The 16165-nt window shown below is 44.0% G+C and overlaps 1 protein-coding gene and 1 long non-coding RNA gene across 11 annotated transcripts in view; both read left to right on the top strand.

The window, feature by feature from the left end:
• Positions 1-16165, top strand: part of auts2a (activator of transcription and developmental regulator AUTS2 a) — a 317309-nt gene that overhangs the window by 228505 nt on the left and 72639 nt on the right. The gene's annotated exons all lie outside the window — the stretch shown is intronic.
• On the top strand, positions 834-4612 carry LOC145652372 (uncharacterized). Its single transcript, XR_014118565.1, has 2 exons — positions 834-3109; positions 4174-4612. It is a non-coding gene; the product is annotated as an uncharacterized LOC145652372 (long non-coding RNA).

Consider the following 16165-nt stretch of genomic DNA (forward strand, 5'->3'; position numbering starts at 1 on the left):
TAGACATTTAGATGCACCAAAACATCCTTCCACTAAATAAAGGCAACAGAGATTGTTTTTATTTGGTACCAAATAAAGAAGTCTTAAGACTTAAGGTTTGTCTTTACACTCCAAAGCTCTAAATAGAAACATAAAGAGGCTTGATTTGAAGGTTCGAGCGTTGCTTCACCAGCGGTTCTCCATAAGGGTAGATGAGGGAAATTTTCTTCATCCATATTTCCCACATGTGTTTCATATAGAAGCTCTTCATATTGCTGTGACTGTGACAATCGATCGTCTCTCTCTCTCTCTCTCTCTCTCTCTCTCTCTCGCTCTCTCTCTCTCCCTCTCTCTCTCCCTCTCTCTCTCTCTCTCGCTCGCTCTCGCTCTCTCTCTCTCTCGCTCTCTCTCTCTCGCTCTCTCTCTCTCTCGCTCTCCCTCTCTCTCTCTCGCTCTCTCTCTCTCTCTCTCTCGCTCTCTCTCTCTCTCTCTGTGCACTTCTCTGATGTTCTCTACATATAAACACATTCATACACACACTTCTGATTCTTTTAATTCTCATAAACTGATTTACAGGACTATACACAACACAGCATGCACTTCTTCTTTAGTGTGTGTGTGTGTGTGTGTATATATATATATTCCTTATATATATATATATATATATATATATATATATATATATATATATATATTACATAATTATAATAAAGTTATTCTTTTTCAGTCAAGTACTCAATCTGCAACATTACGATTTTCAATGCATTTACAATACATGTTGGGAAATCACGGTGAAGTCATTCCTGTACATTGTCCAAGAAATGGAGGCATTCTATATTCATCTCTGAGGAATATGCATGATGCTTGCGAGGAGAGGCTGGTAATTTTATTAGAATTTCTGACTTTGCCCCGTAGCAGGACATGTTTACGACTAGCAGTATTATTATGGCTTTTTTTTTCCCTCCTAACGAAGCCATTGCAGAATAAAACCCGTTAAACTGCACAGATGGCTCTCTCTGGTGATGCCGCTATAATAACATGTACTTTGGTTGTGATTATCCTTTAGAGCCTTGGGTGGCTCCGCCCCTCTTTGTCTCCGTTACCTCATTTGATGGGTCTAGCACAATAATAAGCTCACACCAGCTGAGGCGGTAGCAATGGGAACGACCTCTGACCCCAGCGGTATCGCCAGCCCCTGTTTACGCTGAGTCGATCGCAGAGCAACATTGGGTTTCAACGAATAACTTGACCAGTCACATATATCTAAACATACACTGTCTCCAGCCCTTGCATGTGTCTGTCCCATGATACCCCACCCAACAGTGTGCTCGTCTCTTCTTTGGTAAGCAGAGAGCAGTTGCTGTAAGTATTGGTATTCCTCAAACGTCCACATACATTAGAGGGGCATCAAAGTGCAAATATGACTTTGACAGTTCTCATAATGAAAGAGGGGGTGGTGCATTGCAGAATAACTAGAAGTGACCGACTGGCAGAGACATCACGTCCTCTGCTTTGAATTCCAATTACACCAGTGAGAGCAGGGTGGGAGGTACGAGCATGACTAAATCAGGCGAAGAATTAACCAAAGCAATAAGACATGTCAGCTGGATCTCCAGTCTGGTTTGTCTGATATTCGAGAGGAGAGAAGGAAATAAGGTTAGAAGAGTTTGACTTTTAGAGTAATCCTGGACTCTGGTGTTTGTGCATGTAGGTGACCTTGTGAGTGAACATCTGCACCTTGGAAGCGTGAAGGTCTATACCTCTACCATGGGTTTAGGAGAACCAACATTTACCACTGGAACCTCTGCTCCTTCTCAGACAGGCTAAGCTGTAACCCCTACACTGTTGTCCCATAGGGAGAAACCACTTCTGTAGTATTTTTTGGCAGTTGAAAGAATATCAGAATATGACGAATGATAAAGGATGTGGATTTAGTAATTGTAATTAAAATCATTTCAGTGATGTTTTCCTTCCGAAACATTTGACTTTTGTCAATGAATGTAGCTAGAGATATGAAGATTAAAAACTCCAGCGAAGGAGCCAGGCAAGTTGGGAAGACAGTGTGAGCCATGGTCTGTGGTCCCGCTCAGAGATACAGTCCTCTAAGGACCAGCGGGCTGCCATCAGTGGAGACACACACACACACACAGGCACGCACACATGCACACACACAGCCGTCATCCCTCAGAGGGAAATCAGTTAAAAGAAAGGGCGGGTTGGCTAAGAGTATCTCTCCATTCAGCTCCAAGCGCTATTGAATTCTGGTGATGGGCTTGAACTGTGCTGAGAGATGGGAGTTAATGGTGACTGTTCGGTCTCCCTCAAAATGCATTATCTGCATTATTCAATGGAAAACACTTCATCAAACCGGAGAAGAGCCCAAGGCGTATTGATGGATGGGCTTTGTATGTGTCAGACTGCTGAAAGAGGCCCAGGAAAAGGGGCGAGAGAGAGAGAGAGAGAGAGAGAGAGAGAAAGGGAGAGGGTTTGTCACAGATGTCTGACCCTTTGAAAGAAAATTAAACAAGTGCCTCATTAGCACTGACTCGACTGCTCCCAAAGGGGGTGCAGCTGATCCAGGCCTTTAATGAGCTGAGATCATAAGCTGCCAAAGTTTATCCCCATCCTTCCAGCCCACTTTACCCCCCACGCCGGGCTATTCCAAGTTTTACAGCCCCTGCACACACCACTGATCCTTGCCCCAAGCCACTGCCCCCAACGCTGAGCTTTCAGAGGCCACTCAGTGGACGACCCCTCCCAGATGACCCATCAACCCCTTGGTCTTGTTCTCCGTTTCCCCCCCCCCACCTCCTCACCCCCTTCTATTGAAGCCTGCTCATGAAGAGAGCCAAGCAGAGACACCACACTGGCTCTCCTCCTTTCAGCTCCAGAGGAGGGAGGATAATGCCGTTTTTGTGCCACGCATCCAGTGGAATTATGCACGCTAATTTGATTAGGGAGAGATTTGATTAACTGGAGAAGAAGGGCTTTGGCGTAGACTTTCACACGCTTAATTTCTCCCTTCCAAAGCAGACGCAACATTGTGTCATGGAACTCGGAGCGCACATGGGAACCTCTTCTGCGGGCTCCGAGGCTCCTTTCAAACCCAACAATGTCCAGGATTGCCATGGTTCGTATTGGGGTAATCACTTTAGCGCTCTTTGCTTGGCCACAGAATACAAATTGCATTTGGCATCATCTGTGAAAAGGTTCAAAGGATAATAAGATTAATGTAGTAGGGAATTGAACTAAGGCAAAAAAGTGAAAGGCTAAAAAGTGGATCATTTTCAGTGATGCGTAAAGAGGTCTAGGGAGAGGAAAAAAACAGGCTGTCTATTGAAGTAAAACCTCTTAAAAGGTGTTTTAACGGTATTTTCGGTTGGATGATTACACTGATGTTGTCTAAATGAATGAATATGAACACACACTTCTATAGAGTTAGAATTAGTGGGCGTATTTTTTTTTTATAACTCCACATTTTTTTTGTTTTGATTTTCTTTGTTTTAAGCAAACATTTCTAAAAGACTTTTGAGATCACTCACCAAAATGTTTAAGATTGCTCAGTTTGTACTTTTGAAGTCACATGAGTCAGTGTTCCCCGGTTCAGTGCAGCTCACAGCGCGTATCAGAATGTATGTGGCCATTGTAACTTGACAAGTAAAGGTCATATTATGTAATAGTTACTGCCAAATGTTGAACAATAGTGTAGTTTTGTTTCTATGTTGCAAGTAAAAGGCAATACACTGAGATGAAAGGTGATATGATCCAGTCTCTGTAGAGACATTTTAGTAAGCAACTGACTATTTAGTAAAATCTGTGATTACCAGGAAGGCTCTGTCTGGTACACACTGCCCATAGCTTCTGATTGGCCAGTGTAAAGTAGTGCACATCCCTTTGTCTTTTGATTGGCCAGTGTAAAGCAGTATACATACCTTTGTCTTCTGATTGGCCAGTATAAAGCAGCGTACATGCCTTTGGCTTCTGATTGGCCAGTATAAAGCAGCGTACTTGCCTTTGGCTTCTGATTGGCCAGTATAAAGCAGCGTACTTGCCTTTGGCTTCTGATTGGCCAGTGCAAAGCAGCACAAAGGCCTTTGTTGTCTGGTGATGACACCTACACAAATGAACTTGAGCACAGCCACACAACATGTACTCGTGTGCATTAACACGGATCTGTTCACTACTTCAAACCAGGATGTCTTGGAATGCCAAGTAGTCATTAAAAAAGGGGACGAGGACAGAGAGATGTGGAAAGAGAAGACGGAGTGGGGGAGTACGGAGAGGGAGAGGGAAGGAGGGAGCCAGACAGATGAGCTGTCTCCTGTTGGACTTCCATCCGTCTTCCTCCATCTGCTCAGCCCAATTTTAATTAAATCTACTGAGATGAAGATTCGTCTCCTTTTCTGTGTGTACGCGCGCAAGTGGAAGTAAACTAGCACTGCTCGCCTATGCCAGGGTCCACTCGTCTCTGTGTAACACTGCCAGCTGCTAGAGAGATAGGGAGGGAGGGAGGGAGGGAGGGAGAGAGAGAGAGAGAGAGAGAGAGAGAGAGAGAGAGAGAGAGAGAGAGAGAGAGAGAGAGAGAGAGAGAGAGAGAGAGAGAGAGAGAGAGAGAGAGAGAGAGAGAGAGAGAATGAATATGTGTCAAACAGGGCCTTTCTGAGCCGCTAATGAAGATGATTGTGGAAAGGCCCAGACTCGGCTGTTCCCTGGTACAGGACCTTATCACCCAGTGCTTGTACACACACTCATACACACACACACACACACACTAAAAATTAATAGGATTAAAAGGGGCAAATCTTAACATTAATATTACATCAAGCAATGTTTATGCAGTAGCAGGCTATAACTTTATCTGACGACTGTGTGCGTGTGTGTGTGTGTGTGTGTGTGTGTGTGTGTGTATATATATATATATATATATATATATATATATTTATATATATGTATACACATTGTAATGAAGTGCACCAGAGATGCAGCACGTTGTGCACAGATTGCCTTCTTCAGCAGTGCACATCAAAGACATGCATGAAGATTAGGAAATTTAGGAAAAGATCATCAGAAGAATTTTACCTGCACAGCCCAAAATGTCCAGTTTCACTGGAAACCTTGAACACTGTACTACAGTTTTGACATGTTTTATATATATATATATATATATATATATATATATATATATATATATATATAAGTATACTTCTAATAATGCTTTATAATATGGATAAACATAATTGAAATCAATATGATGTGATGTGCCACATCTATGGTCAGATATTTACATAGACATTCATTCATCTTTATTTGAATAGTAATGACCCTCCATGCATACAGGACTCAGTAATGACCCTCCATGCGTACAGGACCCAGTAATGACCCTCCATGCGTACAGGACCCAGTAATGACCCTCCATGCATACAGGACCCAGTAATAACCCTCCATGCATACAGGACCCAGTAATGACCCTCCATGCATACAGGACCCAGTAATGACCCTCCATGCGTACAGGACCCAGTAATGACCCTCCATGCATACAGGACCCATAGCTGATTTGGGTCGTATTACCCTCCAAACCGTGTGGTGGGATGGTAGTGGGTGTTGTGCTATGAGTGGGTCAAGCACAGCTGTTTTACTGACCTTTTTACATATATCAGTATCATTGCTGGGTTGCGTGTGTTCTGGCATCCAGATATGCAGCCCTCAACGGTCCCGTAGACAGCCCACGTGTTCAAAGACGACTCTCTTCTCCCCACTATACACCTACTAGGTGTCCCTAATAAAAATGTTCCTAATAAAATGGGCGATCCGCACGCCATTTCTTGGACCGAGTTCAGCCGTTAATGGAGAGTTTTTTCTGGAAGTCCTCGTATTTGCAGACAAGATCTGCTCTTGATTGGGAATGCGTATCCAAAATGTTCCGAATGATTAAATCTTTGCCATTGGATTCCTGACTCAGTTATATAGAGATAAGCTGCTTCAAAGTGTTGGATTTCCATAGTCTCGTATGGGTCTGATTTCCATAGTCTCGTATGGGTCTGATTTCCATAGTCTCGTATGGGTCTGATTTCCATAGGCTCGTGTGGGTTTGATTTCCATAGTCTCGTGTGGGTCTGATTTATTGAAATCTGCAGAACACTCGGTAGACATATCTGTGTGAGGTATCATGAAAGTGAGACTGCCTTTAAATGTGTGACATCCGAAGCTGTTTACAATATTTCTTTATTATTTCTATAATAAAGAATATGTATAATGAGATAATGTTAAATATTCATGAATATTATGGTTTTGTTACTGAACCACAGCTAAATGAAAATGGAGGTCTTTTATAACTGAAAATGCCATAAAACCTTTTTTGTTTGAATTATTTAACATAATACTGTCCATTTTTCCACTGTTAGACTGAATTAGTTTTGTTTATAGGGTAATTAAGTTATTTGGGTGTCAGTTTAATCATTAGGTAACAAATTCATGAAATTCTTTCTTTTTATTTAAATACATTTCCTCAGATTTTTGAATGACTCTGCTTACCACCAAGCAGACAGGTCTTTCTCGACCTTTCTGGGTCACTCTCATGGTCTGCCTCAGTCCCCGATTCCATCTCTCTCTCTCTCTCTCTCTCTCTCTCTCTCTCTCTCTCTCTCTCACTTAATCACTCGTCTTCTACATCCTGGGATATCAACCTACAAGCCCAAAACATTGGATCACTTCATGTGCAGGGTGAATGGGTGATCTCACACCTACACAACTTGCTCTCCTCTCTGCCTCTGTATGTGTGTGTGTGTGTTGTCTTGTGTTTCATTAGGAGTTGCTCAAAATTTAGACACAGTCAGTACCACATCTGCCTTACCTTAATGAATCAGAAGTGTCTGTACTAAGGGTTAATTCAACCAGCTACTATTCACAGCTCATAAGGGCGGCCATGAAATCTCACAACATATCCACATAATTTTGGTCAGAAGTGCACTTGTTAGCATTCACGCTCATGCACCAGATCCTGTCCTCTCTTCCATCATATTCAACTCTCTGACAGATTTACTTAAGTTAAACTGCAGGTTCTTTCTTCTTGGAAGCATGCCCTGTCTGAGGGGTAATTACGCATTTCTCTGCATTGGTTTGCACCGAAGCCTCCAGAGTGACATTGCACACCTACTGCCCCATGCTGCAGTCCTCGTCCAGACAGAATAACTGCCCTTCTGTTCCCTTTGTATGATGATCCGACCAGAACTCACACACGTGGCTTGTTTTCCTGCTTTGCTGGAGCGATATGACCTCCCATCTGCGTGCGAGCTGTAAGGCACGCTTTAGCAGAACAAACTCTCTGTTGGATCACTTCACCCCTGGCTGTTACCATTAGGAACCCACGGCAGTTTTTTTGTTGTTTGTTTGATGTTGAGTTTTGCTTTGGATGGAGAGGGCTTTCGGGGTCATAGCAAAAGAAACCATGAACTCTGGAGCACCGTTTCTGCTGCAGGAAGAGATTGCAGTGAAGTATTTAAGTTGCTATAAAGTGGTTTCTAGTGGTTTTAGTTTCTGGTAATTGCAGCCACTTGTATGTATTTTACTTCTAATGACAGAATCAGGGTTTTTTTTAGCGTGGTTTCCTAGTGAGCTGAGGGCTTGTTGATGGATAAATAATATAAAAAAACCTTTGTCCCACAAATATCCCTGTTGGATAAACCACAAATGAAAAACACTAAAAAGCAGATTTTGGAACCATATTTGCCATTCAGCTTGCTACAGGGTTTTTAAAGGTTGATGTATGGCGTGGTTGCCCAGAAAAAAGAGCATTCTTATTCTTAAAGTCTTACAGCTGGTTGGTTGGTTGCTTGTTTGTTTGTTTGTTTGGTTGGTTGCTTGCTTGTTTGTTTGTTTGTTTGGTTGGTTGTTTGTTTGTTTGGTTGGTTGCTTGTTTGTTTGGTTGGTTGTTTGTTTGTTTGGTTGCTTGTTTGTTTGGTTGCTTGGTTGTTTATTTGTTTGGTTGCTTGGTTGGTTGGTTTTTGTTATGCCCCCTTCCAGTGTGGTTGTCACTTCCATCTAGTGCAGCTGGTCAGTTCATTCCAACCCTTTTATATTTTGTGTTGTAAAATAACTTGTGTCTAATTTTGACCTCTAGATTTATCAAGCACAGAGTTATGAAATGAGATTAAATTGACTCCTAAAGTTTGGATTCCCCATACTTCCGGAATACTTTTAATGTCACATGTTAAGAAACTACTCAGTTACTGTTGATGGCTTGAGCCTCATCAGAGCATTACTGTACATTTCTGGAGACTCTTTCACACATACATGCATGTCCTGTTACATGACGCTCTGTTACATACATGTCCTGTTACATGACGTTCTGCTACATGCATGTCCTGTTACATATTTTCATACAGTAAATAGAATCAGAGAAACATGACACTGGTGTCTTCTTGGTTGGTGAGGTTGTAATCATCTATTATACACATGGAGTGGATACAATGACAAAAAAACCCACATATATTTGTTGTCAGTTGGTTTGATTTATGACAATCAGTTCACTCACTGTTCTACTGTATCAGCTCTAAATAGCAGTTGCCTATTTGCAGCCGAATGAGACTAATAATAATAACAATAGTCTCACATCGATGTATTAGAGCATCCGATGTAGTTAGCAGACTATGTTATAGCATATAATGTTGTTATCAGACTGTGTATGTCTTGTGCTTGTGTGTTCAGCTGGAAAGCAAACTAAAACTAACACACACTAAATGAGTGTGTTATAAGAATCCTTGTGCATTTTGAGGTGAACTTTTTCATGTTGTCTACTAACCAGTGCAGCCGACAGTGTTTCCTGCTTCCTGTGGCGGGGCAATTACCGACGAGCAGCTCGCAGACCTCGACGGCATGACCTAACAAACCTCCGTGTGTGCGATCTGTGACTGAGAAGCTGAGCTTCAGGTGTGCCAGTGCACGGAGCAGCACTTATGAAAGAGAGTGCCGTTATGAGGAGAATTACAGGCGTTAGCCATTCATTTCACTCGACACAAAAGTTGGAATAAAAAAAAAAGAATTTAAAAGTCCATCGCTGTTATTTTAATTAAAACTTAGTCAGCTAAACGTCCATAATCGTGGCGGGTCTAGTCCAGTCTTCTGTCAGGCGTTTTTCCCCTTCAGAGGGAGCGGGTATCATGTGAAAGCCGTCACATCCTCCGGGCAGCTGGAGGCCAACACACAGGCCCGCGTGTTACGCCTGCCTGCTTCGCGTCCCTCCTAGCCTGACTGAAAAGCAATGATTCCTTTGGCCGGTTGTACTATTCTGGTCTTTGGGAAAAGCTCTGCTCATGAGAGAATGTGCGAGTGGGTGTTCGTGAGCCTCTGTGCATATGCTGTAAAAATGTGCCATAACCAAAATATGTGTGAGCTCTAAGAAATGGGGCCAGTGTGTGTTCTTCTGTGTGTGTGTGTGTCTTTTGGTGCCAGTATAAATTAGGTTCACCTTGATGTGCTGTGGTAGTCCCAGTGTGTGTGGCGCAGAGTGTGGGTCCAGGGCACAGCTAGGACAGCCCGGACTTCTCACAGACTTAACCAGGAATTAGTGGAATCCACAGAGGTGAAGTCGAGACTAATTCCTGCTGACTGCTCGCTGGCTCCGTCTGGACGTTCTGTGGTGATCAGCGAGCGCAGGAACAGGCTTTTTCATCTGTGTGGAAAGGGATTACAGATCCATCCGTGCCTCCCTCTGCAGAGATCTGCACGGAGACGAGGAGGAGGAGAGAGAGGAAGGCCTGAAGGGCTTCTGTTTCATCTGGGTGGGCGGGTGGCTGAGGGCGGATTTCAGGCTAGTATTCCTTTTCTTTAAATTTGGGATGTTTCAGTCTGGTTGATTCCAACAGATGCAGCTTCACTTAGCGTTATGTTTCCGACCAGCTCTGGCTGTTGGGAGTTCTGACAGCTCCTGCACACTTGTTTTAGATCAAAGCACTCCTCAAAGACCCTACCTGAGTCCAAACGTCCTGCAAAACTGTATTATACAGCCCCTGATTGCCTGAGTCTCATGTGCTAAGAACTGAAATGCAACAGAAATATACTGTGAGTTGGTAACCTTTAGATTCGAATAGGAATTCTTTTACTTTTTGGCATGTAATGGGGGTAAAATTGTATCATAGTTTGACATGGTCCATCCAAAATGGAACCAACCGGAGAATACATTTGAGTTCAGTTGGATCCAGGTGGAGTTGCATTAGGTGAAGAGGTGGAGTTGAATTAGGTGGAGGGTCTTACAAAAACACGGCAGAACTGGAAAACTCGTTAACAAGTCAGAGTCCATACATTAAAAACAAAAACAAAAACAGAGGCTCTAAAACATGTAGATTCGCAACCACAATGCCACCAGTCACAGGACAAATACACAGCAGCAGTAAGAATGAGGCCTAAGGCATGATGTTCAGCCCAGACGACATACTGCGTGCGTGCGCAAGAGTTTCCTTGGTGATGTTGAGGCGCAGGTAAGAGTGATCACGTGAGGTTCAACACGCCACACGAGGACCACTGGAGGCAGTTCCTGTCATGAGAGCATCAGCCCATCTAGCTCTCAGGAAGGGGCCACGGGTACCTGTAGACGCAGAGTGAGTGAATGGAGACCCAGCCTAGCTGAGCAGGTCTGACGCCACCTCTTTGCTGGGTGCTTTTGCGTCTTTCTCTTTGAAGGTGTATGTTGTCTGACTGCCACATCTGATCACCTCACCGTATCCATTTCTCCACCGCCATGCTGTCTGATTGTTCGTCAGACAAGGCATCAGACCAGCGGCATTTGTTAGAAGGATTTGCCCATACTCAGACCCTGGCCAGGACCATATGCAGTTATGCTGAGCATTACTGGTCATAGTCTGAAAAACTGACCTGTTTCCTGATTTAGACTCAAGGATATGTTTAAATGTTTGCAGAATCCTTGCCAGACATGAGGTATGAACTGGAAGCCTCAGTCTGAAACAACGTCCTTCAGTAGTCCAAAATACCCAGAGACCTCCTTGAAGAGGGTCTCTGCAGCAGAGACAGGCTCACTTCCTCCGGGGTCCGAGGCAGCACACCTGAGAAAACCTGTGGTTGATCACCTGCATTACACATCAACCTCTTAAGGGTGGCATATCAGGAATAAACACGGCCGTGATGTGAAAACGTGGCCTTGACACTGATGCATGCACTGCACTGGCCTACCCAGGGGACCTGCTTTGGATGCCAGCGTGACAGGCCTTGACAGAGTCCACCACGTGTTTCTCGGTCACACAGCACGTCCTTCGTGACAAGGCTAAGGCACTCTGAATGCCCAGGTGGCTGGAACTAATGTCCTAACCGTGCCGGTGGGCTTTGGCACACACGCGTCTTGAACTGTGGATGGTGTAGTAGAGTTTTGGAGCTTCATATCTCCTTGACCCCGTCGTCATTACCCAGTCAGCCACACAGGACACAGAACACACAGACCGCACTAAACGCCTGAATGAGCATCAGTAATTCTTTCGATTTTCTGTCTCTTTCTGCATATGCACACACATACACACAAATGCGCACGCAAACACACGTGTGTGCACACGCACACACACACACACATACACACACATATACATATATACACACGCGCACACACACACACACACACACACACACACACACACACACACACACACACACACATATATATATATATATATATATATATATATATATATATATATATATATATACACACACACACACACACACACACAAAAAATTCAGAAGCACTTTGCTTGCACAGCTGATGAAGGACCTCTGTCCAAAATGTCCTGGAAATGTTGTGTGTGTATACATATATATAAAAGAGAGACACAGTCAAAATTATTGCAAGTGTGCAAGCTTTCCAGAGAAACCTTATGTATATATTCATAATGGCTGTCCAATGTATCCTGAGTGAGACAAATATATATATTGCGTGTGTGTGTGTGTGTGTGTGTGTGTGTGTGTGTGTGTGTGTGTGTGTGTGTGTGTGTGTGCCTTCAAAATTTCCAATGGTCCCAAGAATGAGTCAGCGTTTTTACTTATGTATTTACCATCTGATATGTAAATGTAAATATGAATCTGGGATGGTATCCCTCAGCCCCTGCCCTCCTTTCAGTGAAGACCTTTTAGTTTGTCTTGGCTCTTTGTAAACGTACCATTTTCATTCATCTTACCGTTCATTCCGTGTAGCCAGTGCTTTTATAAAACTCACACTTTTAAGGTTCCCAAACATGTGGTTCCCAAACATGTGGTTGCCATGAGCGACTTGCTCCGCCCATAAATTCCAATGTATTATGATGTCATTGGCAAAATTTCCTAGCACATCACTGACCAAGACTTAAAATACGTAGGACGCTTTTATCAGTCTGTATTACATCACTGAATACTCGTGATGGACATAAGTAATGACAAATTGTGGTTTTCCATTTGTATGTATTTCTTCATGGATGCACACCAGATTGTGCTGTGTAGATCTATTTTAGTGAGGATTTGAGCCTTCCTGACTGGCTGTTCTAGTAATAAGGAACAGAACCTTGATGAAGTAATAGCATTTAAGCCCCGTTAAATCAGTGCAGGGTCTCAGCTATCCAACCCTCCTTTGCATTAAAAAGACTCCTCGCTGCTGTGGGTGAAGTAGATGGATGAATGTGTCCTAACTCCAAGGCTTCTGTTGCTTGGGGATGAGGTGCAGACACAGGAGAAGCATCGAGCAGAGATATACTGGTTAGCAGGTCTGTGGCGTGGTTACGTGGGTAATGAGGTGGAAGCTTCGAGACATTCTGCTTCAGTCGGATATGAGTGTAATTGAGTGTAATTGTCACCATGTTAAGGGGATTCCAGGATTTCTGTGCTGGTGGTTAGACAGGACATGGTTGGAGAGTGTAAACGACTCCATCGTGTTAGCCCATGGAAGGACCTAGAGATGGCAGGATACCCCAACACGTAAGGACTCCTAGAGGAGTCACTTACCAGAAATGAGGCTGTTTCATTGTGCAAAAGACCGTTTACTAACTTGAGAGGATGTGTATATTCTCTGATGCAGCTTGTGCCAACAGGTTGGACGTCTGGCTATTTAAACGTTAAGTGGGCACTTACAAATAGTGAGCAGAGATGCCAGTCTTGGCATGACAGCGCAATCAATGAAATTCCCAGCTGTGCCAGAGTCAGTAAGTGCTGGAACAAAGAGGCAGCTGTGGCACTGGTGCCAGCACGCTGGGAATGCCAGCCAGCGGCGTCTGTTAGAAGAGGCACAGGCACCCACCAGCCCACTAGCAGGGCTGTAGAATACTTGGGGAGAGTAGGCAGGTCTTCTTATAATCACCTGATTGGTCAGAATCCAAAGATCCTACTTGCCTCCGCGCAGCGTTGCTGTTCTGGCATACATGTTACATGGCCTATTTCCACGGCCTCGCTGTCTGAGGGAGCACAGGCAGCCTTGAGGGGACACTCGCGGAAGGATGTCCTCTTGAATGAAACGGGTTGTCCAGTTTGATGAATAATTGAGCGATCTGAAAAAGCGGGAAAACCGATCACCCTTGCAGACGAGCTGGAAGCATCACTCAGTCCCTGATAACGCCATTCCTAGCCAGCGCGCAGTCGGGTGCCACGGCCTTACCCTGGCTTGGCTGCATCGGTCATTCTGGATTCTTTCCGGAGGGGAAACCATCAAATGCCTCTCGGCAAATGTTGGCCAAATGCCAGGACCACCACCACCGTTCCATGAGGCAGTGGCTGGAATGAAGGCCTTGCTCATGAGTAACGAGACAGGAAAGGCAGCGTTGGCACTGCCAGTAGAAAAGGCCGAATATCGGCTGAGTATTGTAGCGAGGAATGACCTTCAGGTCACTGGGCGATGCCGTCAGAGAGCCGGTGGAAGCGCTGGTGGAGTTTGTCATGGGCTCTGGAGGGCCTGACACTCGGTTGGGTTGCCAGTCCCTCAGAATGAGAAAGTGTCGGTCCTGCAGCTTTGTGTGGGCCCTGCCAGCGCCGTCCATGAGAAGACAGAACCTTGCCTGAATCTGTCACTGCTGGCAACAGCTCAAATAGCCCCACACGATCCCTAGGAGGTCAAATATTCTGTGTTCTGTGATGTAGTTTAATCAGATTGGCTGAACTCATCTGTTGGTTGAAATCATCTGTACTCGTCTGTACACCTCTCTAAAGAGGGTTCTTTTTTGAAAAATATTTTCATACTTGGAGGAGGTTTATGGTTATTTTAAGTTGTCATGGGCTATTTTAAGTTATGAGGAATTTCATTTCATTTGTGATTTCTAAATCCCATATATGGAGGTGAGTTTTAGTTCTGATCATATATTGACTTAAAAAAGGATAAATAACAATGCTCTGAAACCTACAAGCATCTTTGTATCATTTGTATCATCGTCATAGCTCTTTCCAATCTTATGAATGTTGTGTGTTTACATAGCTTCTTACATAGTGGTTTATTTAATATTTATCTGTTTAAGGTCTGTTTAAAATAAGGTTTAAATGATTATGATTCATTTCTTCATAGTTACAAAATAATTTGAAAGATATGAATAGTCTTGTTATTTTGTAAATGTAAATTCACAGTAAGCAAGTACTGGTCAAAGTGTCAGCAATTAAATGTTAATGCCACCTCCACAGTAGGATATAGGCCATGTAATGTAGACAGGAGAGAAGCGGAATGCAAGAGTGGGGAGCAGATCAAAAGCAAAACCACATGGCACCTGCGCCATGGGAAACCCACTGCCAAAGGGGGAAAACCGTAGCAGAAGCCCCCCTTAACGTGCAGCTATTGAAGTGAGACGTGGCAAACTGGGGGGCCCTGGGGCAGAATGGAGTCATCCTGAGAGACCACAGGGAGCCGGCATCACACCTGGCTGTCGGCAGGCGCTGGTCCAGGAGTTGGGCCTGTGACAAAGGCAGAGCCCAGCGCAGAATCACTGGTGGAATCCGGAGAAACGATTGGAAGCAAGGCTGGGGGCTGAGTTAGGAGCAGGATTGGGAATGGGCTCAGGAGCCAGGAGCAGGAGCAGGAGCCAGAGACCACAGAGCCAGCAGTGGCATCTCTGTGACTGATGAGGAGACTTTGGTCTCACAGTGCTGCGGGAACCATGGCTGTCCCGCTGAGAGGGCGTCGAGGCTGGGTAAACCCGCGTTCCTGCAGCCTTATACTGTGCCCTTTTTGGCTCGATCGTTCTGTAATGTAGAACACGTAGCGGCAGAGGAGCAGTGATTAACGGGAGATTTCATAATTGTAGTCATTATAACAGTCCAGGATAGAAAAATATAGACACAAAACTTAGAAACATACAGAAAATTACTTTAAAACCTGTGGCAATTTCCTTCGGGATCAATAAACTGTTATCTTGTCTTATCTTAAAGAGCTAAACTCCTGGGACAAAAGACACAAGGAAGCAAAACAAAGGGAAAGAAATGAAAAATAAGTCATTCAGTAAAGCAAAGTGGTATAAATACGCAGGATAGTTCCGTGGGAAATGGGAAACATACACAGGTGAACACAGCAGCGCTGACACAGGGTGAACGGAACTAATCAGGAAAGCACGCTGTGCCAGAGCTGAGGGACGTGACGGCCTGTGTACGGTTTTAGCTCACATAACGTGTTATCTATCTGTGCGTTACTTGTGTGTTACGTTTAGTGTAACTTGAACTACATTTCGGAGGCATGGTTAGTGGTGCTCTAGACCGAGTGTCAGAGTAAGCTGATCAGCAGTGATGTTACAGTCTAGCTGGATGGCAGGGAGGAGACAGAAGATTAAGATGGAATTGGTAGGACACTTTTCTTCAGACATGTATATTCATGGCTGAACAGGAAGGCGTTAGCAGCTGTCCTGCAAAACAGGAGGCCTGTACTGGGACAACACAGGACATTAGTGCCACGGGGCAAAAGGAAAAGCAACACTACAGGATGAGAGGAACTGTTTTTAAAAAATGACAGCAGTTAAAGTATGTGGAAATGAACAGTGACCAGATGGCCAAAATAAGGCCCTATTCTATATGTATCACACAGTGTGTTTAACTGGTTTTGAAGATGTTGTTATTATTATTATTATTATTATTATTATTATTATTATTGTTATTATTTACTATTACATGGTTATATGACCACTCCAGTTTATTTTGTGTTCATTTAAAAATAAACCCTTTGTCCTGTCTGAGTGCATGTGTTTTTCAGAAAGAAGAA

The sequence above is a fragment of the Electrophorus electricus genome, chromosome 19 (assembly GCF_041902795.1).
Source record: "Electrophorus electricus isolate QZ-2024a chromosome 19, ASM4190279v1, whole genome shotgun sequence".
Classification (NCBI taxonomy): Eukaryota; Metazoa; Chordata; class Actinopteri; order Gymnotiformes; family Gymnotidae; genus Electrophorus; species Electrophorus electricus.